The 26,725-nt window shown below is 41.7% G+C and overlaps 1 long non-coding RNA gene across 1 annotated transcript in view; it reads left to right on the top strand.

Annotated features, from left to right (window-relative positions):
* Positions 1–5,907: 5,907 nt before the first annotated feature.
* Positions 5,908–26,725, top strand: part of LOC128351225 (uncharacterized) — a 43,214-nt gene continuing 22,396 nt past the window's right edge. The window contains exon 1 of the long non-coding RNA XR_008319652.1: positions 5,908–6,311. This is a non-coding gene — a long non-coding RNA (uncharacterized LOC128351225). The remainder of the gene's footprint in view (positions 6,312–26,725) is intronic.

Genomic DNA, 26,725 nt, shown 5'->3' on the forward strand with positions numbered 1-26,725 from the left:
GGATCATCCAACTAAACAGTTATAACTGAATTTGTGATAGCTTAATAATGCCTCTTCTTCTTTTTAAATAGCTTTGATGATTAACCTTCTTCAGGCCAATGCAGCATGCCTCTAATACCATTTAATATAAACTCTGAAAATTTTCACCCTTATCCGAAACACCGTTATCTAGAACTTTGATTTCTGTAGAACCTACTCACAAGACTGTGTGCTAAAGATCACAGCCTCATATTGTTTCCCATTTGATTCAGCCTGAAATTGAGGTAGATAACTTTGATGCCTGCTCTGTCTTGATTTCTGCCTTGATTACTTTTAAAGCCTCCCTGCTTTGCTGGCAAAACAGTTAATATTTCAGAAGTAAAAACAAGTTGTAGTTGCATTCCCCCAACTCCCCCCCCCCATCGGGTATTTCCTACACTATGCGTAACTTCTGAGCATCAGTGGGAAAACACACATGGAGAGCAGCAAATAGAAATATATGCAAGATCAGATAAAGAAATGTGAGTGATGGGAGAATTCCTGTTTGTTTAGTGGGGGGGGGGCAGAATGTTTCAAGGATCCCAGCATTCCCTAGTGATGGAAAGTGCTGTAAGCATTTTAAAAGAGGGTTATATTGGTATTAAAAGGAGAAACTCCATCAGAAGGTAAATGGTAACAGAACCCCTAGGAAGAGGCACCTTCCCTACGCATGAGCATGTTGACTACTAGAAAGTGGACCCCTGCCTCTAAACAATAATGAGATAGCATTATATAGGCATTGCCAATTGCAAAAGCGGGATACAGGCATTGTGCCTACAGACTGCAATCTTTCTGGGTTCTGCATTCCAGCTAAAATTACAATAAGGTCATTTTGCCTTAAAAAGCACACTTTTCTAAGGTCAGGATTACCTTCAGTGACTACTAACAAATAGGTGAGTGGACATTTAAGACATGTGAGAAAGGCATGGTACTGTATATACACGCAGAAGGGGATATATGGAGCCTAATTGGGGAGAGGATGGACTGGAAAACATATTCTCCAGAAAATCGTTAGGGACATTTATAAGTACATTGAATGGTTTTGGAAATTAGAAGTATAAAAAAATGTTTTGTTGATATGTAGTGAGAAATTTTGTGCAAACACACATACATTTTAAAAAGATTTTTTTACCCAGTTCTTTAGTAGGATTCATGTTAATTTTAAATTCCCTATTTATGTGTACAGATGTACCTGCAAACAGGGATTCATTTGGTGTTTTCTGATGTTAAATAAGCTCATTTCCCCAATTTTGCTCCTCAGATGATACTTGACCTTGCTTCTTCCTCCATCTTTTCCCACCCTTTCCTCTTTCCTCAGATGGGCTGCCCAACTCAAATAAATAAATAATCAAGAGCTTTGTGGGTTGGGTTTTTTTCCCTATGCTTTTAAAAAAATGTTTGATCCAACCAAGTTTTTTAAACTTGAAAAATTGCTGAAGTGGTTAATAGCTTTGTGATTATCAATAAGACTGACCAATCAGCACAATTCACAGCCCCTTCAACTACAAGAAAAACGAACGAGTTTCCCCTGAACTTGATGCTTTCCAAAAGGTTCTACATCTGACCAAAACAGGGTGAGGATAGTTGTACAGGGCGCAGGGGCGTAACTATAATAGAGCAAGGGGAGACAGTTGTCTGGGAGCCCACTGCCTTGCGCGGCCCACCAGAGGCAAGTCACATGACAGACTCCCCCAGCTGCGCACCTGCTCTGGCTTCCTTCAGTTGTATTCATCCTCCGAAACTGATGTGAGTGTTAAGACTTGGAGCTACCAGAACAGCATGTTTTTATCTATTACCATTAAATGACTTGCATCGTCCACAATTTACAAAACCTTTAAAAAAATAATTTAGGATGATGTTCTATTGGGGTACACACACACACACACACACACACACACACACACACACTTTTACTATGCCTTTTGTTACCACTATTCAGCCTCATTTAGGATTTCTTTACTTCATGAGCTGAGCTTTAGTGAAGGGGCCCATTTTAAAATCTTGTCTCTGGGCCCACTCCAACCTTGCTATGCCCCTGACAGGGCACTTTCCAGATTAACACTTACCGCAGTGTTACTACGGATCTGCAAAGTGTGCTACCATACACTTCCTGTGTCGTGACACTGCAGTCTCTGCACTGACAGCAAGGCGCTGTTCACATTTCTGATGCCTTACTTTGGATTTTATCTTTGCGATTTGGTGCTACAACGTTGCAGTTCCACTGCAGAAAAATAGCTGTATTTTCCCATTGTAGGAGTTTGAGATTCTGGGGATCGTTTCCAATATGATCCTGCCAAGCTGAAGCATGTTCTAGGTGTCATCTGGAAAGCATCCAGCAGGCTCACTGAGCAGTATGCAACATCCTAAAGCTAGTTTTCTGGCTTTTCCTAAAAGCTGAAAGAGTTGTCTTTTTTCTGGAGTAGCATTTAGACCAAGAATTTATTTCATTTCATTTGTCTTCATTCACCCAATTAACACCATCCATACCCAGTCTCTCCTCATCAGAGAATATGTCCATTTATTCATTCTACATTTAGCTCTGCTGCATGTTTCCTAATCATTTGCAGACCAACTGCCTTTTCTCCTCATGTGATGATAGAAACGGGTGTGTGTGTGTGTGTGTGTGTGTGTGTGTGTCAATATTAAAAAAACTTGCCCACCTCCTCTATTTCTTACACATGCACTAAACACTGAATGCCATCTCTAGCAGAGATGTTTTCACTTTTGAAACAAAAAAAAATATCAACATGATTTTGACTTGTTCAGATTAACATATAGGTTTTTATCCTTATCTCCCCAATCTCCGTTAACAAGCCTTGTAGTATATGGGTGATGATTTGCAGTGGTGTGTGTGTGTGTCTATATATATACATATATATATATCTCCATCCTTCTGTGTCACTCCTCAGAGCCACACCTTCTTAGGACAGGACAAATTGTGTCTGAGAAAGTGACTGAAAGAGGCAGGACTGATTCGTTTAGCTTCAAAGCTCAGCTGGCTACACAATGACTGTTGGATGTCTGGGCGACCAAGCTCACAATGTGCCATTTTTATTCCAGACATTCTTTGCTTCAGACTATCATGGCCTTCAATGTTAGAAACATAGTACAAGAAAACAAATTAATGCATCTTTCTCAACTTCCCAGGAGATCGAAGTTACACATTATATACATCATATATCACATGCATGTTTTATACAATACAATACAATACATACACAATATATTTGTATACACTGATCTAAAAGGCATGTTCCAAACTTTCTTTATCTGGAGCTTGGGCTATAATTCTGTGCACTTTATTTTTGGTTAACCCATATTAAACACTGGGATTTATTTCTGAGTAAACAAGCATCAACCTGAACTACATAGGTTTTGCCTCATCCCACACGCACACAGTAAGTGTTTTGGTACTGTTCCACCCTATTTTTGCCCTACCCTTCTTTTGGAACAGCTCACTATTTTGAAAGGGGGAATTCATTTCCTGGTCTTTATGTCTGAGAGTAAGAGACTTGTTCTAATATATATCCAAGGAAGAGAGTGGAATTTTGTTGTTTGCTAATCAGATCTGAGGAAAAAGAGAAATTCATCCCACTTTAAAACACTTTTTGCTCTCAGCTGAGAATACATTTTACCAAAACACGGTGCCATTCATCTTACGTGGCTGTTTGTCGATCATAGCTCCTGGAAGGATAAGCAAACCCTATGGAAAGACATTTATCTAAATTATCCTGATAAAATGCTATCACTTCATGAGAAAAGAAAAATGAGGTGGAATGCTAGTTCATACACAAATACTCTGCAATTATACCAATAGGGAAGGGGTAAGGAATAATTTAGTTTGAAATACACCTCTCTCACTCACTCACACTCTCTCTCTGACACACAACAACAACAACACACACACACTTTCAGAAGTTGACAATGCAAGAAATAATGGAATACCTTAATATTAAATAAAGAGAATATCAGTCACCAATATGGTGCTAATGACCTGCTTTGTGCAAACAAACATACAGTTAGTGTTTGTGACTCTGTCCCCTGACAAGCAGATAAGAAGATAAATGCGTGGTTTCTCTTAATTAGCCTTTCTTAATTAAAAACACCAGAGGTATTGTAATCATAATGAACTCTGCTGAGAGGATGGTCACTTTGTTCTTCAGGATGTCACTTCTGGAAAATTAGATTCTCCCCCCCCCCCCCCCCCCCCGCAAACAAGAAAGGAATAAATTCTGCACAGGAGAAGTCGAAATAAATGACGCCTGCAAAGCAGTGTCCCTTTGGTTTTTATCTGAGTGAGATGGATGTGCATCTTGTGGTTTTTAGAATGGTGTGGGGCAGTATTAGCCGTCATTAGCACCCCAGTATGGATCCAATTCACTAATTACTTATGCTGTCTTGGTTCACTGAGATTTAAGTACCAAGTCAATCCCATTATCTGCACTCTCCCAAGCTTGCCAGAGTCATCCGTCTTTTATGGAAAAGAAGCACAAGGGTTATCAATAGGACCCTGAAATACTTGGGATTTTCCCACTTCAGGAGGAGGCAAGATTAGTCGTGACTAAAGTCACAGCTTCTCTAAGCTGCTACTTTGGATGTGATAAAAGTGAACAGTGACAATTATCCATAACTACATAAAGAGCAACAGAGAGAGAAGGGAGGGGGCGGGGAGAGAAGCAGGAGGGGAAGGAAGAAAAGAGAAAAAGAAGAACAGAGGAAACCTGCCACACATTTCTGCAGCTGTCCTATGGTTTCGGGCAGCTTTTCATATCACCTCAGAGCTACAAATTACAATTCATCTGTTACAAACGCATGGTAATATAGTCAGAAATCAGAAATTAAAATATTCCAAAGGCCTCAGGCCTCCTCAGAAAGAGAGGGAGGGGAGAGAGGAGCGAGTACATGGAGTCTGCAAGATCCCTGTGTTGTTTGTGGCCTGCTCTCTACATCCTGCATGTTTAATGTCTGCAGCGGCCTTGTCTGTTTGGGATGGTTGATTGACATCTGCTCTGCTGAGAGGAAGAAACTGGCAGCTATTGGCAGCACTGTCACGTTCATTTGCACACTTTATGAAGCAGCAGTGTGGCTACTAATACAAAAAGAAATCTTCTAAGCAGCATGACATCTCTTGGAATGGAATATTTGTCTTTACAAATGATTGCACTGCTGCCAGTACTTGACATAGTGCTCACAAACATGTGTAATTGTTGGAAGTGTAATGATGATTATTTGCATATTTAATGTTCAAACAAGTACTGGAGAAGCAACTTAGACTAAACCTTTTATGAGGAAGATTTAAATACGTTCAGCATTACCCTGACTGAGTTCCAAAAGAGGATTCAAAAGAAGCTATAAAGCTCTATTGCCCATATGAAGGAGAACTGAAGGAAAATCAGAAAATATTCAAGGTTTTGTTCCACAAACACTTTTTGAAGACGTGTTTTCCCAGGTCATTTTCGTCTTTTTTTTTTTTTAAAGCACTTCTTCCAGCACACACACACACATGATCCAGGCCATTGCTGCTTATTCTGCATTTGAAATCAACAAAAATTCAGACTCAAACTGGATTCAGAAAATGATGGGATTTCCCCCGCCCCCCGCCATCAAAGCAAGCAATTATTGCTATATTCACTAAGTGTTGGGAAGCTATGTGAGCTAGATTTTCTGAACAAACCCAGTGAAAAATAGACTCCAATGAAATCTCTGCCTGGCTTACTAATGAAAGTGATCCAGTTCTTGATACTTCTCCCCTGGACTCCCATCAAGTCTCATAGTTGGGTTATGACATCACATGCCTAGATAGTGGCAGGAGCTCCCTAGCACCTCTCTGAAAAACCACACCGCAAAATGAGGAAACCCAGAAGATATTTATTTATTTATTTAGCAAATTTATAGACCGCCTGACTTCCATAGACTCGAGGCAGTGTACAGACATAAAACAACAACGAGTGAAAAGAAGGGGAGGGGCATTGATAATTAAATGCCTGACAAAATAGATAAGTTTTCAAAAGCTTCTTAAAAGACAGAAGGGAGGTGGCATTACAAATCTCAGGAGGCAGGGTGTTTCATAAGGAGGGGCCTCCCACGGGCCTGGGTCCCACACACCTCCCCTGGGCCCAGAACTCTGAGAAGGCCCACCGGTGATGACCTCACAGGGTGGATTGAAGCTGGACAGGAGAGGCAGTCCTGAAGGTACACAGGCCCCAAACCCTGAAGGGTTTTATAGGTGATAACCAGCACTTGGAATTGGACCCGGAAGAGAACTGGCAGCCAATGTAATGACCACAACAAAGGTGAAACATAGTCATATTTTCTGCTGCCCATAAGCAGCTGGTAATAGTTCCACCTTTGTTTTAGCTGCACTTGCTAAGCAATAATAGGGGAGAGAGAGAGAGAGGTGGGCCCTGAAACTTATCTGAACTGGAAATCCAGAAGACCCAGCTCTTTGGACCAATGTACAACACAGCCTTGAACAACCAGGACTGCCAGTTCTTGATCAGGGAATATTGGACATGCTCTCACACAAGAAGGATTTGTGATAAAGGTACCATTTCTGCATCTGGGGTTTCATGTACATGTGCATGTATTCACATCAAAGTGTACTAGAGTTAGGATGCATTCTCTGTCTCTGTTTCTTGTCTCTGTCTCTCTCCCTCGCTCTCTCCCTCACTTCACCTCCACCACCACCGTGACTTAAATACTGCTTTTCAACAAAAATTCTGAAAGTACTTTGCAGATAAAAAGATATACTAAAAAAAACTCATTGACAAGGGCGGAGGACTACTTCCCCAAAACTGAGGGCAGTTTGTTCACTCATCCGTGAGGATTTCTGAGAATGCTCAGAACTGGGTTAGCTCAGTTGGGGGAGTGTAACTCCTAACTTGTTTAACAAGAGGGGGAAAACTCTATACTAGTTCCCACAAACAAGTGATAATAGGAGCATGGTAGACTCTCTGTCTTTGGCTTCTTCGGGTCTTGCCTCCTGTGTTCACTACTTCTCCCCCAACCTTCCATTCATCTTTGAAGTTTGAGAAGTACAGGAAAGGTGGGGAATTTGTAGAGGGCTGGCAGTAGGCAGGAACTCCCTCAGATAAAATTTCAGCTTTTCTCCAGAATGTTTGTTTTGTTTTAAGTTAAGAAAGGCCTTCTCCATTTGTAATTGAGCTGGGGAAGATTCATGCATCAATAATCAAGACAGGAAGTGTGAGTTAGAATTAGCCAGGACTGATTTCCCTGGCTGAAGCACAATTTCCAAGCCTTGTGACAGTAAGTATTCAGATGAACAGGCCCCTCACATGATAAAGGAACACACCGAGAAAGTGTTGGAATATCACAGCAGTCATGCTCTCGGTGCAACCCCATCCTTATTGCATATGATCTGCCTGTTTCATAATGCTGTTTCACCTTATGACCACAACCACACATGTGTTGATGTTGAGTTACAACTTTTCACCTGTTGAAGCACGTTTGCTATGTGGCCTAGCCCCACAGTCTCAATTTAGGGCTCTTGTCAAGACTCAGGAGTAAGTCTTACTGAATATTGGACTTTATACATCCAACTGTCTCTGTTTATCCTGAGCATTCCCTGTGTTATGGTACCTAAAACACTGTTCCTATGTTCTTAATTTTCTTTTTATGAAGATTTTATGGACTGTTTGTGCTCCCACATGCACGAAAGAAGTTCAAGTTCACTCTCTCCCCTGATCTGTAGGAGTGCTCTGTTAAAAGAAAAACACTTTTAAAAGTGCTGATTCTCTTATATTTAGCAGGAGAAGAGCAACTGCTCCGATCCAGCCCCAGCACAGAATCCCTTTAGTGGTTGTTGCTGGTGTCTGTTTTATGTGGGTGGGTGGGTGGGGGTAGGGGGTAGGAAAGCCACCCAGTTTTCCTCCTTGCTTCCACACAACTGGAAATTGGGAGTACACACAGCTCCCAAAACTAGGTAGAACACAGTTTTTGATTGTGTGAATTACCTCACTGTTTTCTCAGTCAACACTTCTGACACCATATCATGTTAGGTTCAAATAAATATACAAAAATGAATGAGACAAATAATTTTAATACAAAGAGGGAATAAATTCAGCAATGACAGTTGGTATACTTTCAGCCTCTATTCGGAGTTCCTCCTATCACCACTGTCTTCCAAGCATAATGGTCTATAAGAGATTATTTTTGAATTCAAACTCTTATCACAACACCTGCCATGATCATGAGAAAGCACATGTCTGAGACTGGACCATAGTGGTTTGTGTGAGGTGAAAACAACTGTGTGCACCAGACTTCTACAAATGGATTTCAGAGAAGATATTACACCATAAATTGTAAGAACCCCAAAAATTCTGCTGTTGATGATTATTTTTCTATCTTCTCGACATCAAGTAACATATATAAGTATAAAACTTCCTTCATTGACACCAGGCAATTTGTAGTCATCCAAATACTAAGTTGTTCAGACCACGATTATATATATATATATATATATATATATATATATATATATATATATGTTGTAAATTGATTTTCTAAAAAGTATCTGATGGATGGAGACTGAACATCTTTGTCTCTGACCCTACTGTATTATCAGCATTTCTTTTGCAGGACTCCCACTTGATAGACAACACTGCTAATGAAAACTGTCTTAGGCCATGTAATGATTTACCTGCAATGAACAAGGTTTGGCAACACTACCTTTGCATACCTGTCAGACAATTAATTCTTCAAAAAATAGATACATTGTCTTGAACTCTGACAGAGTCTGGAAATTAATAGAAATGTGAAACGAAAAGATAACTACACAGTGGCTTATTAAGCTAATCAGGTTTGCTTCACTGTTCACCTTGTCCCATGCTCAAGCACCCCCTTCCATCAATTTGCTATCCACATGTCCAGGTTTTGTCAGCCCTTGAAGCCTGTCAGAGGTCACGGCATAAAGTTCACCCTTTGCCGTGGCATCCAGAACTGGACCGGGAATCTCAGCAAGGAGTTAAGTTGGAGCTACTGTCATTTACTGTTTAACGTATTTAAACAATAGTTTATTGCTAAAGGAAATTTTTTTAAAGTATAAACTCAAATTCGTTTTTTTAAAGACTTTTATATGAACAACAGAGTGGGAGAGTTACAGGATCCCAAGTTTTGTTTTGCTATCCATCCAAGATAAAGAACACGCAATGGCAGTTCTGATGTACAATCTACTTTACCGACAGTAACTTACGTAGGGAAAAGATGTCTACTTAAAAGATTTGGAAAGCATATACTCAAATAGATTTTATCCTGAAAGTCAGAGTAGTGTCTCAACTGGAGACAGTTGAGTTAAAATCTCTGCTCAGCCATGGAGCTCACTGAGCGATTTGTGGCCAATCACATCCATCCAACCTCACAGAGTTGTTGTGAGCATAAAGGGTCACCGAAGTACACTTCCTTGGAGGAATGACAGCACAGAAACATAGGCTAACCTACTTAGGAAAATTAAATATTTCCATTTAAATTAAGTTCAGCATTAGGACTACTGTGAGTAATTTTCCTCATTCTGGCAGCCATAATAACTAAATATTATTGTCTCTCACCACAAATATATTACAAATGACATATTGGCAAACTGAGCATTTTACCTCAGATTATTTTCTTGTTTTAGCTTCTGAAAACCAGTTTAGAGCAGTGAATGCAATCACATACTGCATATTAGAATGCCTTATGTCGTGATCATTTCACTCATGGATATAATTAATGCTATCTAGAAAGAATAGTAAAGCGGCAAGACAATAGTGGATTAATCAACTAAACCTTTGACGATTAATCAACTTGGGGCTGTTTTGGACAAGACGGTTGCTGGCACACGCAATAAGTATGGGGTTGTACCGAGAGCATGGCTGCTGTGACATCCCAATACTCTCTCAGTGTGTTCCTTTATCATGTGAGGGGGCTGTTCATCTGTATCATCCTTCTAGACATGCTTCCAATACTGGCTTAAATGGGAGTGTGTGTAGAGGTGTGATTCAGATAGACAGCTAGCAGCTGTATCGCCTGAACTGCCCCTTTATTTATCAGCTAAAGCTTAAAGTACTACTAACATAAAACAGTTGTAGCAGGTCTGCACAACTTCTGACCCATTAAACTGAATACAGTCCTCAAGCTTCTCTTTGTTTGAATTTTATCAAACTTGTGCTGCTCCACCATATGTGGCCAACAGGCTATGTTCAATTTAGTAGCCTAAGTTGTGTAGGGCCACACACTAGTATAGCACTGGTGACATGTTTTTGAGGGAATATGCATTCTGTAGAGGAATATGCAAAATGTAAATTATGTTGTAACTTTACATTAAAGGAGCCAGAGATTACTATTCTTAGTGTGTGTGCGTGTGTTGTGGCAGGGGCCGGGGAAAGGATTTCATCACTGAATGATAATGAATATCTTTGGGTTACAAGGTGAAGGTTACTGGTCTTTTGGACAGCATAAAATATATATGTTGAAGAAGTTAGTTTGCAAGAAGCATGTCAGACTTCCTTTAGCAAAATTCAGAACAGAATCCTGCTTGTCTTGTTCTGTGAGCAGAAGGCTCATTATGTGCACAGGTAGTCATTTGTGAGACATGGTTAAAATGATTTCATCAGCTGGTAGTGGTTTGACCAGGCGAATGCTCTTCTGAAGGACTGCAAGTTCAGATGAAAATAACAGGGGTGAGTTACTTAGAATAAAAATCATGTACTCCGACCAGGAGATGAAAAACTTTGCACATTTGTTTTCTTCTTACATTTCCAGATGAAGAGTAGATGAAAGAACCATCTGATCATGTTTACACTCTTTGTCAGGCTATGTTGAACAACTTCTATAGGCTTTGATTGCTAGACCAGGAAGTCACTTATAGGATGCCAATTGTCTGAAGTGTAGCCTAGCGATGTTGATAACCATGTAAAGAGATAATTGCTCTCAAACAACTTGGGGGAGGCACAGGGGAAGTGCACACCATGAAAGACTCATTTGAGCCGCAATGCTGAGTTTTGTTCTTTTTAAAAATTCTTTGAAGGAAAGTGTATAAAAATATGACAATAATTAGCCATATTTCTTTGGGGATTTGTTTGACCTTAGCCTTTTAATCTGTCAAATATGCTAATAAATCTTAGAGACAGAAAGATAAAATGAAGAGACAGGGGAACTCGCATTAGTACAATACCATATACAGATGGAAAAAGAACAGTACTCTGTTATACATTACCTGCTGACCCTCTCATTGCACACTAACAACAGGAATTCAGATCTATGCAGTAGGTTACTAAGGCCAAAGCAGATTGCAATCTGTGTAATTAGAAAAACTGTAGCTTCTTAAATCTTAAATTGAACATTGGGTTTCCAGTATTGTCTCAGGGGACTCTGATTCATAAGACACAAGTTGTTTAGCAAGGCCAGGATTTATTTATTTTTAAACAGCTGGTTGTTTCATGTGGATAGCTCAAGGCCAGTTTAGATGTTTCTCCTCTCCCTTAGACAGACAATTCACATATTGGGCAGTTTTATGTCAGTACAGTATGAGCAGGTTCATACATAGTGTGGAACCTACTCGCAAGCTCACTTACCCAGTTGTCTGTGATTGTGTGAATCCACCCTTTGGCAGGAACCACGTGTTCCCTCAAGGTGGGAAACCTAGATGTGTAACCAAGAATTGAGACTGGCCTGTCACCCTCAGTAATGCTCCAACTTAGGTTTGTGCTATGCTCTTCATGAACCTCTGGTTCATTCCAGCTGAGCCAGCCCCCTTTGCAATCATGAACAATGGCTGCAAAGCGGGTGATACAGCAGGGAAGGCTTGCCAGCTGAAGGGCAATGCAAGAGAGGCTGGGATAGAATCCAGGCACTCGCTGGGACGCATGGACAAGGGGTGTGCCTCTGACTCAGCTTGGCCACTTCCAACAGACCAAGTCATGTGACCTTCTGGGGTGCCCACTTCAGGTTCCCTCTATACCTTGGGCTGGGGGAACTAGAGGTTCCCTGCTTTGTTGCATGTGCCCTATATGTTGCTCTAACTCCACCCAAGCCTATATGACACCGGCATGCAATACTCCACATCTTTCAATCAATGCATGTGTTAGGAGCATTTAAACATTGCCCATGGCTTTATGGAATGCTTTCACAGAGACATTTTTGGCGGCAACTACAGGAAAGGAGGGAGTAACATATTCATCTCATTGTGTACATGTTTTAGAAAGGAGTTTTAGAAAAGTGGAGCCCCTGAAAAGGCAATATAAGCACATTTATAATGTCATTAGTAGGGTTGACCAATGCTATATTTAAACAAATAAAAGAACAGCTATGGAGTTATGATGCATGTTTTATAGAATTCTGGCAATCCCAAATTTACAATGCTTTATAGCAATACAGCTTCCATGTACTGAAATCATAGACCTTTAAATACCAAAAGACCATTTAGAAGGAACACACCTCCTGCCCCAATGACAAATCAGTGCACACACATTGACCACCAACAGGGACCTGGGTCCTGTTGAAAAGCATTAAGATCTCCAAGTAGTTCAGGCAAATAAATAAAACACAGTTCCTTCTACACACACTTCAGAGAAAGGTTAAAACACCCCTACTAAAGAGATCTGATTTACTAGCTAAATCAGATCTCAGAAGTGATATCCAAACTCTATGCACACAATCCCTGCCAGGATGGGGATCATGGCCGGGGGAGGGGAGGCAGGGTTCCACCTACCTTCCCTCAGATGACCCCTATGGGTTTTCATGGGCACATCATGGCACACCCACACAGTCCGTTCTGCTCCTGGCTGCACAGATCTCCGGATGCCTCCGGATGTGAGTCCCAGACCCACAACCATGCACAGCGTGATGAGCATGGTGCATTAGGGTATAGCCCCATGATTTAGGCCCCGACTCTGTGCGTTGGCACACCTCTGGTGCCAGCAAGGGTATGCTTCTGCTTCTAACTCTGGCTAAATACCAGAGTTAGAAGTAGGATTAGGTGGGTGGGCAGCACCGCAATCTGCAGAGATCCTGACACTGCACACAAGCAATCCAGCCCAGGGTGGGCTGCCCTAGTCTGGGCTAGGCTGTTTGTGCAGATAGCCTTCTAGTCTCTAATGGTGGCAGTTGTAGGACCACGAAGACCCCTCGCTCCCAACATCATGGGAGAAATTGGCTCAACCCAAGCAGGCCACAACAAAGACATCAGGATAGAAATCACAATATATCCTTTATAAACCCTCCAAACTCTATGTTGACTCCAGAGAGCTTCTTTCTACCCAGAATGGTGTCCAGGAAATCCTACCAGAGGTGAACAGAAATTGTTCAGGCATATAATTTGATGAATGTTTTTTGGCCTTGTTAGATATGTCTAAGGTAAAGCACCACCTTTTGATAACACAGAAGGCTGTCAGAGAGAAAAGAATGATGAAAACGGCTGATCTCACTTAAAGTGTGACATGAGTCATGAACGAGAAAAAGTGAAAGCATATATGGTCTCTCCCTCTTTGCGGGTCTTGCCTGCATGGACTGTAAAAGGAAAACTAAATCCTGATGAGAGAAATTCCTGCTAATCCCAAGGAAGTTTAGTTTGTATGGATCTCCATCTGTAAGTGCTTGGACTGTGCTTTGCTGAATAAAACATTTTCCTCTTAAAAAGTTGTTAATCTTCCTTAATGACAGCAAAGTTCATTGATACTATCTTTTCCCACTGGCACAGGGGCTTGGCAAGGTTGGAGGGGGCCCAGGGACAAGATTTTAAAATGGGGCCCCCCTCACTGAAGCTCAGCTCATGAAGTAAAGAAATCCTAAATGAGGCTGAATCTATCTATCTATCTATCTATCTATCTATCTATCTATCTATCTATCTATCGTGTACACACACACACACACACACACACACACACATACACACAGAGTAAAATTTATATATAATACTTATGTGCCACAATAGAACATCATCCTAAATTATTTTCAAAAAGGTTTTGTAAATTGTGGATGATGGAAGTCATTTAATGGTACTAGAGAAAGACATGCTGTTCTGGTAGCTCCAGGTCTTAACGCTCACATCAGTTTTGGAGGATGAATACAACTGAAGGAAGCCTGGGTGGGGGGTGCGTGGCTGGGGGAGTCAGTCATGTGACTTAATAATAATAATAATAATAATAATAATAATAATAATAATAATAATTCGATTTCTATACCACCCTTCCAAAAATGGCTCAGGGCAGTTTACAAAGAGAAATAAAACAAATAAGATGGCTCCCTGTCCCCAAAGGGCTCACATTCTACAAAGAAACATAAGACAGACACCAGCAACAGTCACTGGAGGTACTGTGCTGGGGGTGGATAGGGCCAGTTACTCTCCCCCTGCTAAATAAAGAGAATCACCACGGTAAAAGGTGCCTCTTTGCCCAGTTAGCAAGGTAGTGGGCCCCCAGACAACTGTCTCCCCTTGCCCTATTATAGTTATGCCCCTGCACTGGCACCTATTTTGCACTGGCTGTGTGTTTCAGACTAGCCTTACAAATCCACAAATGCACAATCATGACTCTCCTCTTTCTAGCAACTGGCATGGTGAGTTTGTCTAAATGATACCACAATGATTTATTAGACTATTAGTCTTAGCCTGAGTCAGTTTTAGAATTGCTCAAAAAGCCATACAATCTAAATGCCATTTTAACTTCTAAAAGTTGTCATATATAAAGGCCACAATCCACCCTCAAGTTCTGTTGTGATGAAACAGAGCTTTATTCCAATTAGGCTTGCCTAGGATAATTTCCTGGTAAATTTTGTATATAGTGTATCTAAAATGGAAGCAGAAAGGAAATCATGAGACTCACACAGACTACCATAAACATTTTATATCTATATCTAGTACATTAGATATCACTTTAAATATCACCTTAGGTATCATTCAGGATGACTGAATATGCTGACTCACACTTTCCACAAAAACGTTCAGTCTATTTGCTGGACGTATAATCACTGTATCACTCTAGAACAGGATTATTGTTCTTCAGATGCTACAGGAAAATATAGCTTGCCCTTTCATCCAAATACTCGTCAGCCTTTCCTAGCCCTCTAACTTCAACCGTTGACACAGTTGCATGGGTGTAATAACCCATGATGTCATCGTGACGTACCAGCAATTGTGAGTTAACACCATGTTTCTCGGTGATGTTGCATCAGTACTGTTGATGGTAGTCATATCAAAAGCATGTACCTGTGTATGCAAAAGGGCTTAGCAGTGAACCATGCACATGCATTTCCAGTAGTGGCAGTTGGCAACTGGGGAGGCTTCCCACCCTGTCCCAAGTACATCTCTCTCTCTCTCTCCCTCTCTCTCTCTCTCTCTCTCCTGGTAGTTCATTGGGCAAATGACCAGCCCATGTGGCTACAGTTAAAGTGCATGGGGGGGGGGGAGAGATTGCAAGCACTGTGGCCTGTTTGCACCCATCAGGCTCACCCTCTGTCCCTAGCCCCGCTGGCATACTAGCTGCCATTGTGCATTTCTGTCCTTCTGTCCTTCCACCTGGCTTCCTCTACTGGGTTTTGAACAATTTAGGTTCCGGACTGCAGGAAGGTGTTTAAACTCAGTGACAGAGCACATGCAGAGCAACTGCTTTGCTTGCAGAAGGTCCCAGGTTCAATTCTTGGCATCTCTAGGTAGGACTAGGACAGACCTCTGTCTGAAACCTTGGAGAGAACCTGACAGCCAGCGTAGAAAATACGAGCTTAGATAGCTCTGACGTGAAGGCCGTTCACACAGAAGGTAAGCTGCCTGAAAGCTGTTGCATTTCATCTTTACTGAGGGTGTCTGCAAATAACTTAGCTATTTTGTTATTCAATAACAAAAGTTAGTTTAGATCAGCTTATGTAGGTGTGCCAATGAACTCCCATCCAGGCACTGGGAAGGTCTACACCCAGTCAGTTTCAACAGTGCTGCAACATCAGGTTCTCCCAGACCATTCACTGGATGTGATGCAATCATTCAGGAACTTGAAACATGCACAATCGGATAAGTCTTTCCAAACTCACTCTGTTCAGCTTCAGTTCTCAACTAGGGGCTCCTTAAAGGCCTGATCACTGGCAAACAATGCTCCTCCTTGCCCATTTCCTCTTATCCCTTTCACACACACATGCTTCCCATCCCTCTCTTTTTCCCTTCACCATTTACTTTTCTTCAGCCTCAAATTAAAAAAAAATTCTGAAAAGTGCAATGTAGTTAAGTTTAAATTTGCAAAGTCCTAAAAGGAGGAGGGTCCCCTTCTCTGTAGAGGTGGGCCAGGCCTTTGAAAGAGAGGTGGGGGAGAGACTGAAAGATCTGAAGTTTGGGAGACTGAATGAAAGAAACACTCAGCTAACAAAACAGTGCGCCACAGAAGAAGCTTCATCTGGTCTGGCCAAATCCCTCCTTTCTTTCCATCTTTTCTCTCCTAATAACAGCTGCCCTCTCATTCCCTGTTACTCCGCTGTGAAGAACAAAACCTCCCTCTGACTATCTGTTTTTCTTTTCTTCCCCAGAGTAGGTCTCATTACTGGTGATTAGCAGATGATTAAAACCAATTCAGCTTCCCCCAGTAGATATTTTCTCCCTGTTTGTGACTAACGCGTCAGTCTTCAATGAACGTGCTCCTAAGCTTATTAACAGGCTCAGAGGATTAGCTGCCACAGAGCTTCGTGGCTTCGATATTGTGATGCAGCGAGTGACATGGAACCATTTGCTGAGCATAGACAGGGCCGTGGGGACTAAATATCTAAATCACAATTTTATTTCCATGCAGAGAGTTGGAGGGGCGGGGTGGGGGGAATCCTAGTAATAATTACTAAAACCAAACATTTGGATAAGTATGAAAATAGTCTTAAATGTGAGGGCAGCAAAACAAGCAGTTAGAAGAAACATTTCATTCTGTGTCCACATAGTACTTTACTCATAAACTGATCTATAATTTTTAGTTATGCTCCTGCTGAAGGCAGTGGAGGGTTAATGGGTCTGCAGTGGTGCTTATGGATCCTTCTGAAAAGATCCTTCTGATTGGCTGGAGTGATTTCCAGTATGGCACAGACACTTTTCTGTGTTTGTGTGTATATGTTACCAAGAATTCAAAAATGTGATGAATGTCAACATTCACATATGAATGCTGACAATCCTGGGAAGATACTAAAGCTACTTTTTTTTACAAGTGTAAAAAATAAAATAAATAAGAAGGTTGTGCTTAAAATGCATCACTGTGTGACTTAGAGACCTGTCAGTAGGTAGGAATGGTATGGCAGAAGATGCAGTCACTTAAAGGATTTCTCTTCCTCTAAGGATGACTCAAATTGTATAAATGATCACAACTAGAACTGAGTTATCATTAACAGTTTATTTGTTGGTTTAATGAAACTTAGATCCCAAGAGGAGTTATGAAAAGAATGTAGCAAAAGTGAACAGTTGATGCAAATTAGAGTACTTGCATTGTGCATCAGGTAAAGTTCAAATGAGAGTAAGTTATAGAAGGAAGAAGTAGCAGAAATAAGATAAACTTAGACTCCAGAGAGCTTGAAAAAGTTGAGAAAATTTTTTGGTCGTTTTATGAAATCAGGTCAAAATAGAAAGAAAAAATTGATGGGTTAGAGGAATCAGAGTTGTTTAACAGGTTGTAACTAACTGAACCCATTCCAGAGAAGTAGCCTGTTAGTCTGTTGCAGCAAAAACTATAGGTCCTGTGGTGGCACCTTAAAGACAAACAGATTTATTTTGGCATAAGCTTCTGTGGACTGAGGCCTACTTCATCAGATGCATGAGTTGTTATAAATCAGCAGATTGTATATGCGCAATTACACAAGTATATTAAAAAAAATTGTAAATAGTGAGCCCAAAGACTAAGAGACACAAGATGTAGCTTAGGCTTGTGACATTTCTCTAGAAAGCTTGAATAATAGAAGAGCAGTGAACATTCTACAACAGCAGTAATTGGCAATAACACAATCTTTCTAGTTTTTCTATGGTAATCTATTAGTTACAGTGGAAGAGATACTCATGGTCCTAATTAAGCAAATTTGCAAATAAAAACCAGCAAAAGCAAATTTACTGATAAAAACTAGTTCAGCAATTTCAGTCTGAGGGCTACAGGCCACCTTCAGCCTAAGAGGCAAGATGCCTCTAAATACCAGTTGCATGGGAGCAACACCAGGAGAGATGTCTGTAGAGGCATCTGGTGGGCCAGTGATGAGGGGCAGTTGGAGGGCAAGGGTGGAGGCTTCTGGAGAGAGATTGCCACAGTGACCTCAAGGAGCCTGGAGGATGAGGACTTGGGTGAACCGAACCCCCTCCCCTGAAAAACTCTGAGGCCCTGCCTGGAGGATGTGAGAAGGAGAAGTAAAGAGAATGGCCATGGAGAGACCAGTGTCGTGACAGATTGGTGTCTGTTTTCAATTCCCCTGCTAACTTGGCAAAGAGGCACCATTTAATGTGGAGATTCTCTTTATTTAGCAGGGGGAGAGTAACTGGCCCTATCTACCCCAGCACAGTACTTCCAGTGACTGTTGCTGGTGTCTATCTTATGTTTCTTTTAGATTGTGAGCCCTTTGGGGACAGGGATCCATCTTATTTATTTATTATTTCTCTGTGTAAACCGCCCTGAGCCATTTTTGGAAGGGCGGTATAGAAATTGAATTATTATTATTATTATTATTATTATTATTAATGCTGAAAGAACTGCAAAGAGCAACACAGGCTCAAGATATGGAAGAAGAATTACCACCAACTGAAGAAGTTGCTAAGGCGCAGGTGGAGGAGGTGGTGTTGGAAATAGAGGATGCTACTGTTGCTGAACTGTTCCAAAATCAAAACCAGGCAACCCCCCCTTTGCCTTCACCTCAAAAACCCAAATGCCGTTTAACAGAAAAGAAACATAAACTAAAGCAAAAAATAACTGAGCACATGAACCAAACAACCACCAGGGTTCGACTTCCAGCTCTAAAAACAGTTGTCAAAAAACAACTTGCTCAGGCATTAAAAGATGTCAATGCTGCACTTGCAGAAATAATGACCAATAACTTGCAAGAAACAAATCAACTAATATTGTTGCTACAGTAACGACACAAGAGCTCGGATATAAGATAAGTGGACCTGTAAAAAAGGAAAGTAGTACATCACCTAAATGGAAGATTAGATTAGAAAATAAAATCTCCAGGCTTAGATCAGATGCTAGTAAATTGAAAGATATGAAAGACAAGAAGCTGAAGAATGAAAACACCAAACAGTATCTGATCCAAAAATACCACCTAGATTCAAGGAAAATTAGAGAAGTCCTGGAAATAATAAAACAGCAAATAACAGCAGTGTCAAAGAAGATTAGAAGATACGAAGCCAGAATTACACAGCACAGGCAGAATCTCCAATTCCAGTCGAATCAGAGAAGTTTCTACCAAAGCATAGAAGGAGAAACTGCAAGAAACCTAGAAACACCAAATAAAGAAGAAACAGTGCAATTCTGGGGGAAATTATGGGACAATCCAATAGATTATAATAAAAAAGCAGGCTGGGTGAAAGAGGTCGAAAAATGTAACCAACAAATGCAAGATCTAATAATAACACCAGAATTAATAAGTGAAAGAGCAAAGAAAATTAAAAATTGGACTGCACCTGGCGACGATGAACTGCATGGCTTTTGGCTTAAACACCTAACAAGCCTTCATAAACAACTATCATAACAGTTCAATCACATTATGAAAGGCGGTGATATTGTACAATGGCTAACAACTGGGAAAACTCATCTCATCATGAAAGACCCAGCAAAAGGTGCAGTTCCAAGTAATTATAGAACAATAACCTGCCTGCCAACCATGTTCAAATTATTAACTGGAATAATAGCAGATGAAGTCATGCAACACTTATTAACTAACAAACAGTTTCCAGTTGAACAGAAAGGAAATTGCCCGAACACCAGAGCCACAAAAAACCAGCTGCTGATTGACAAAATGATTTTAGAAAATTGCAAGAGAAGAAAAACCAATCTAAGTGTTGCATGGATTGACTACAAGAAAGCCTTCGACTCATTGCCTCACACATGGATACTAAAATGTTTAGAAACAACTGGTGTCAGCAAAAACATTCAGATGTGTATTCAAAAAAAAGCAAGGAGCATGTGGAGTACACAGTTAACAACCAATGATGAGACACTTGGACAGGTTAGCATTAGAAGAGGTATTTTCCAAGGGGTTTTGCTGGTCAATGACCGAATAAACTTATAACCTCTTTTCCAAGGGGACTTACTATCCCCTCAGTTGTTTGTAATCGCCATTACTCCACTTTCACAAATACTAAACAAAACAGGCCTCGGATACCAAACATCTAAAACATCAAGTCAAATCAACCATCTGCTGTACACAGATGATCTGAAGTTGTATGGAAAGTCCCAGTCAGAAATCGAATCACTGCTAAACACTGTCCGTATATTCAGTAGTGATATAGCAATGGAGTTTGGACTAGACAAGTATGCTGCATTATTAATGAACAGAGGAAAAATAAGAAAAACAGAAGGAATAGTACTGCCCAATGGAAGCAACATCAAGAACCTGGAAGAGAAAGAATATTACAAATACTTGGGTATTCTCCAGGCTGATAACATTGCACACACTGATGTTAAAAGAAAAATGGGAAGTGAACACATCAGGAGAGTTAGAAAAATCCTCAAGTCCAAACACAATGGCGGGAACGCCATACAAGCCATAAACACCAGGGCTATATCTGTTATCAGATACACTGCAGGAATAATAGACTGGACCCAGGCAGAGCTAGAGACGCTAGATCGTAAGACCAGGAAAATAATGACCATCAGTCATAAGAACATAAGAACAGCCCTGCTGGATCAGGCCCAAGGCCCATCTAGTCCAGCATCTGTTTCGCACAGTGGCCCACCAGATGCCGCTGGAAGCCACAGGCAGGAGTTAAGGGCATACCCTCTCCCCTGCTGTTACTCCCCTGCAATTGGTACTCAGAGGCATCTTGCCTTTGAGGCTGGAGGTGGCCTACAGCCCTCTGACTAGTCGCCAATGATAGACCTCTCCTCCATGAAGTTATCCAAGCCCCTCTTAAAGCCATCCAGGTTGTTGGCAGTCACCACATCTTGTGGCAGAGAATCCCACAAGTTGATTATGCGTTGTGTGAAAAAGTTCTTCCGTTTGTTGGTCCTAGACCTCCTGGATATCAATTTCATGGAGTGAACCCTGGTACTATTGTTGTGTGAGAGGGAAAAGAATTTCTCTCTCTCCACTTTCTCCACACCATGCATGATTTTATAGACCTCTATCATGTCTCCCCGCAGTCGTCTGTTTTCTAAACTAAAAAGCCCGAGGTGTTGTAGTCTTGCCTCATAAGAAAGGTGCTCTAGGACCCTGTAGAGTCCAGTACAACAATGTCCTTTTTAAGATGTGGTGACCAGAATTGTACGCAGTACTCCAAGTGTGGTCGCACCATAGTTTTGTATAAGGGCATTATAATGTTAGCCATTTTATTTTCAATCCCCTTCCTAATGATCCCTAGCATGGAATTGGCCTTTATCACAGCTGCCGCACATTGAGTCGACACTTTCAACGATCTGTCCACCACGACCCCAAGATCCCTCTCTTGGTCCGTCACCGACAGTTCGGATCCCATTAGCATATACTTGAAGTTGGTGTTTTTTGTCCCAATGTGCATCACTTTACACTTGCTAACATTGAAGCTCATCTGCCATTTTGTCGCCAACTCCCCCAGTTTGGAGAGATCCTTTTGGAGCTGCTCACAATCCGTTTTGGATTTCACTACCCGGAAGAGTTTGGTATCATCTGCGAATTGGGCCACATCGCTGCTTACCCCTGCTTCTAGATCATTTATGAATAAATTAAAAAGCACTGGTCCCAGTACAGATCCCTGAGGGACCCCACTTCTTACTTCCCTCCATTGTGAAAACTCTCCATTTATACCTACCCTCTGTTTCCTGTCTTTCAACCAGGTAGCAATCCACACATGTACTTGTCCCCTTATCCCATGACCGCTAAGTTTCCTCAGTAGTGTTTGATGAGGAACTTTGTCAAAAGCTTTTTGGAAGTCCAGGTAGACTATGTCAACTGGAACTGGATCACCTTGATCCACACACTCGACACTCTCAAAGAAGTCCAAATGGTTGGTGATGCAAGATTTACCTTTGCGGAAGCCATGCTGGCTCACTCCCAGCAGGGCCTGTTCTTATAGGTGCTTTACAATTTTATCCTTGAGGATGCTTTCCATCAGTTTGCCTGGAACAGACGTTAGGCTAACCGGCCTATAATTTCCCGGACCGCCCCTGGATCCCTTTTTGAAAATCGGTGTTACATTTGCAACTCTCCAGTCCTCTGTTACAGAGCCTGATTTCAGGGATAAGTTAAATATTTTAGCAAGGAGGTCGGCAATTTCAGATTTGAGTTCTTTGAGGACTCTTGGATCACCATCCATCTCAAATCACCATCCGGCCCTGGTGATTTGTTAGCTTTCAGTTTTTCCAGACAGTTTAGAACATCATCCCTTGTCACTGCTACCTGACTCAGCTCTCTAGCCTCCATCCCTAAAAAGCCTGGTTCAGGAACAGGTACATGCTCAGTATCCTCTGCCGTGAAGACAGACTATCATGCTCTGTACCCCCACACTGATGTAGATAGGCTATACCTCCCTTGCAGCTCAGATGGAAGAGGAATGTTGCAAGTTCATCAAACAGTAGAGGAGGAGGAGAGAGGCCTTGCAGAATCTATAAAGGATAGTGAAGAAAATGCACTTAAAATGGTCAATAATGATAAACTATTAAACACCAATGAAACAAAGCAGGCCTACAAGAAAGAACAAGTCAAGAACCGAGCAGAAAAATGGAAAAATAAGCCCCTGATGGTCAATATTTGCACAATATAAGTGGAAAATCAGACATCACCAAGACCTGGCAATGGCTTAAGAATGGCAACTTGAAGAAAGAAACAGAGGGTTTAATACAGGCTGCACAAGAACAGGCACTAAGAACAAATGCAATAAGAGCAAAAGTCAAAAAATCAACAACAAACAGCAAGTGCCGCCTTTGTAAAGAAGCACATGAAAACGTGGACCACCTAATCAGCTGTTGTAAAAAGATCGCACAGACTGACTACAAACAAAGGCATGACAAGGTAGCACGGATGATACACTGGAACATCTGGAAAAAGTACAAACTACCTGTAGCCAAACATTGGTGGGACCATAAAATTGAAAAAAATGTAGAAAATGAAGATGCAAAAATATTATGGGACTTCCGACTACAAACAGACAAACATCTGCCACACAATGCACCAGATACAACTGTAGTCGAGAAGAAAGAAAAACAAGTTAAAATAATTGACATAGCAATACCAGGGGATAGCAGAATAGAAGAAAAAGAAATAGAAAAAATCACAAAATACCAAGATCTACAAATTGAAATTGAAAGGCTGTGGCAGAAGAAGACCAAAATAATCCCAGTGATAATTGGTGCCCTAGGTGCAATTCCAAAACAACTTGAAGAGCACCTCAACACCATAGGGGCCACAGAAATCACCATCAGCCAATTACAAAAAGTAGCATTACTGGGAACAGCCTATATTCTGCGACAATATCTATAATTACAACAAGAACAATATTGATAACAAAATTCTGACATCCCAGGTCCTTGGAAAGGACTCAATGTCTGGATAAAACAAACCAGTCAATAACACCTGCCTGACTGTGTAAACAAGAAATAATAATTCATTGAAAAGACTTCAATTCATTGAAAAAGTCAGCTGCTTATGAGATAGTGTTACAGAAATTTCAGGACTTTTACATTGCAGGTTTGCTAATCATGGGGAGGATCTCTCTCCGGGTACAGGGGTTGTCTCTTCAGACAAATGTTGCACTTGTGGTCAGTGGAGGGCAGGCTTACGTACTGAGTCATTGTGGGGATGGGGCTTGCTTGCTAGCAATAACTCCTGAAGAAGGCTACAGTCTTTTAAGTAGTGTGATCTCTGCACCAGTAATCATGCCCAAGTCTTAATCTGTACTACAGCTGAGGTTTTTAGTGGAGGTTCAGGTGAGCTGGTCAGTCTTTTATCTGCATTCTTTTGAACTTTTGGGCCAACTACTGGAGTGGCAATTCCTGCCTCCTACAATTTAATTCCTCTGCAAAATTTGGCCCTCTGGAATCATGATCTCAGATGATCATGTGATCTTGTGATGTTGTGTTAGAGAGCTCAGGAAGAGGGGAAGGGAGAAGAAGGAAGTTTCTCTCTCTCAGGTAAGAGAATGAAACCTGAGAACGGAAGTGTTGTTGTTGTTTGACAGAGCAGAGCAGTTAGTCTTAGTGGGGGATTAGCTCCAGGTGAGTGACTCAGCTTGTGGGAGAGGTCACATTCCTGAGGTGACTCAATTTGCTAGCAGATCTTGAAGATGAGGCTCAGACCAGAGGAGCTTTGCTCCAAGGAACTTTGCGAACAGATGTTTGCAAACAGTTATTGAAGATATTTTGCAGGCGTTTAGCAGGAGTTTGAAGGGGAACTCAGTGGGAAGGCACACAAGCGGTCCCCCTTCATCTCAGAGGAGACACACAGCATGTGGAGAAGGTGAGTACTACCCCACTCTTGTAATTTGCTTGGAGTACAGAGTTTAAAACTTTTAATTAGCTGACAACTACAGCCAAGACATACCTTCAAGTGAACAAGCCCTATATATTCTAAACAGCCAATGAAACCAGTTATGAAGGTATAATGCAAACAGGGGAGGGAATCCTTCCCAGAGTATTGCACTGTGTTGCATGTATGACTATCTGCCTGAGGAGCAGAAGTCCTGGGTGTGCGCTTGGTGCAAAGAGCTCCTGGCTCTCAGGGAACAAGTTTGTTTCCTCAAAGCCAAGGTTGCTGATCTGGAGCAGTGTGGATGAGACCCTCAGGGATGTGATAGAGGCATCCCACTCACAGGCTGATGGCGCTTCTGCTGACATGGAAAATGAAGGTCTCAGGGAAGGAGGACATCAGTCTGAGGAAGACGGATACACTCCCTTAACAGGGACCCCTTCCTTGGGTGATGTGCCCATATCCTTTCACACTGAGGATTTTCCTCTGGGGGTTGGGGGCCTCTTACTAGTGGGTGATTTGATCATTAGTGGCATAGATGGGTCTGTGACCCACGTGTAGACCGCATGGTGAACTGCCTGCCTGGTGTGAAGGTTGTGGACATCATGCTGCATCTAGGTAGGCTGTTAGGCAGTGCTGGGGAGGAGGCAGTTGTCATGGTGCATGTTTATTATTTATTTATTTATTGATTTGATTTGATTTGATTTCTATACCGCCCTTCCAAAAATGGCTCAGGGCGGTTTACACAGAAGTAAACAAATAAGATGGAACCCTGTCCCCAAAGGGCTCACAATCTAAGAAGAAACATAAGACAGACACCAGCAACAGTCACTGGAGGTACTGTGCTGGGGGTGGATAGGGCCAGTTACTCTCCCCCTGCTAAATAAAGAGAATCACCACATTAAAAAGTGCCTCTTTGCCAAGTTAGCAGGGGCATTAACTTTGTTGGCATTAACTTTATTTGGAAGCAACATTGCTTCTGAACAATGGCCTCCACCACTTGCTGCCCTCCATTACTGGCCCACCAGATGCCTCTATAGACAGGAGGCGAGGGCATGCCCTCTCTCCTGATGTTGCTCCCATAGCAGGACCCCCAGGGCAGTGTTCTCTGAAGTGCTACCTATTCCACACGCAGGACCAGCAAGAAAGGCATTGTTGAGAGGTCTCAATGCATGGATGAGATGGTGGTGTGGGGAGGAGGGTTTTAGATTTGTTAGGCACTGGGATACATTTTGGTGCAAGCAAGGCCTGTAAAAAGGGGATGAGCTCCACATGAACCATGATGGAACCAGACTGCTGGTGCTTAAAATAAAAAAGACCGCAGAGCAGCTTTTAAAATGATGCCTCAGGGATTGCTGATAGAAACTGGGTGGAGTCTGGTTTGGCAAGCAAAATCCCCGAAGGTGTGAGGGTGTAAACTTTTTGAATAAACCAGAAGGGAACAGACTAGAATCTGGAGCAGAGCAGAAGGAAACACATGAAAGTTGGTCCAAACAGTCAAATAATGGTAAAGGAGACAGCACACACCAACACCAAGTAAGAAATTTGGAGTATAGGTGTCTATATACCAATGCCAGAAACCTGCGAGCTAAGATGGGTGAACTGGAATACTTGGTTACTAATGAAAATATAGATATAGTGGGCATAACAGAACGCTAGTGGAACAGTGAGAACCAGTGGAACACTGTTATTCCTGAATACAAACTCTACAGAAGGGGCATGGAGGGGAGGATTGGCAGTGGAGTAGCACTGTATATTAAACAAGGAATAGAATACAAAAAGCTAGAAAACCTAGGAGGACCAGAGTCCTCCACAGAATCATTATGGGTGAGCCCTCCACAGAATCATTATGGGTGACAATACAAGGACTGAAAGGAAATGTGTTAATAGGGACATGGTATCACCCTCCAGATCAAAATGCAGAGTGACCTGGAGTAGGAGAAACAAATCAGAGAGGCGTCAAAGAGAGACAGAGAGGTAATAATGGGTAACCAATTACCCACACATAGACTGGCAAATTCATGTGCGGGTATTAACTGAGAGGCCATATTTCTAGATATGCAAAATGACTGTGCCTTAAAATAGTTGGTTGCAGAAACAACCAGAGAGAAGGTGACCTTGGACCCGG

This window comes from Hemicordylus capensis, chromosome 3 (assembly GCF_027244095.1).
Source record: "Hemicordylus capensis ecotype Gifberg chromosome 3, rHemCap1.1.pri, whole genome shotgun sequence".
Taxonomy (NCBI): domain Eukaryota; kingdom Metazoa; phylum Chordata; class Lepidosauria; order Squamata; family Cordylidae; genus Hemicordylus; species Hemicordylus capensis.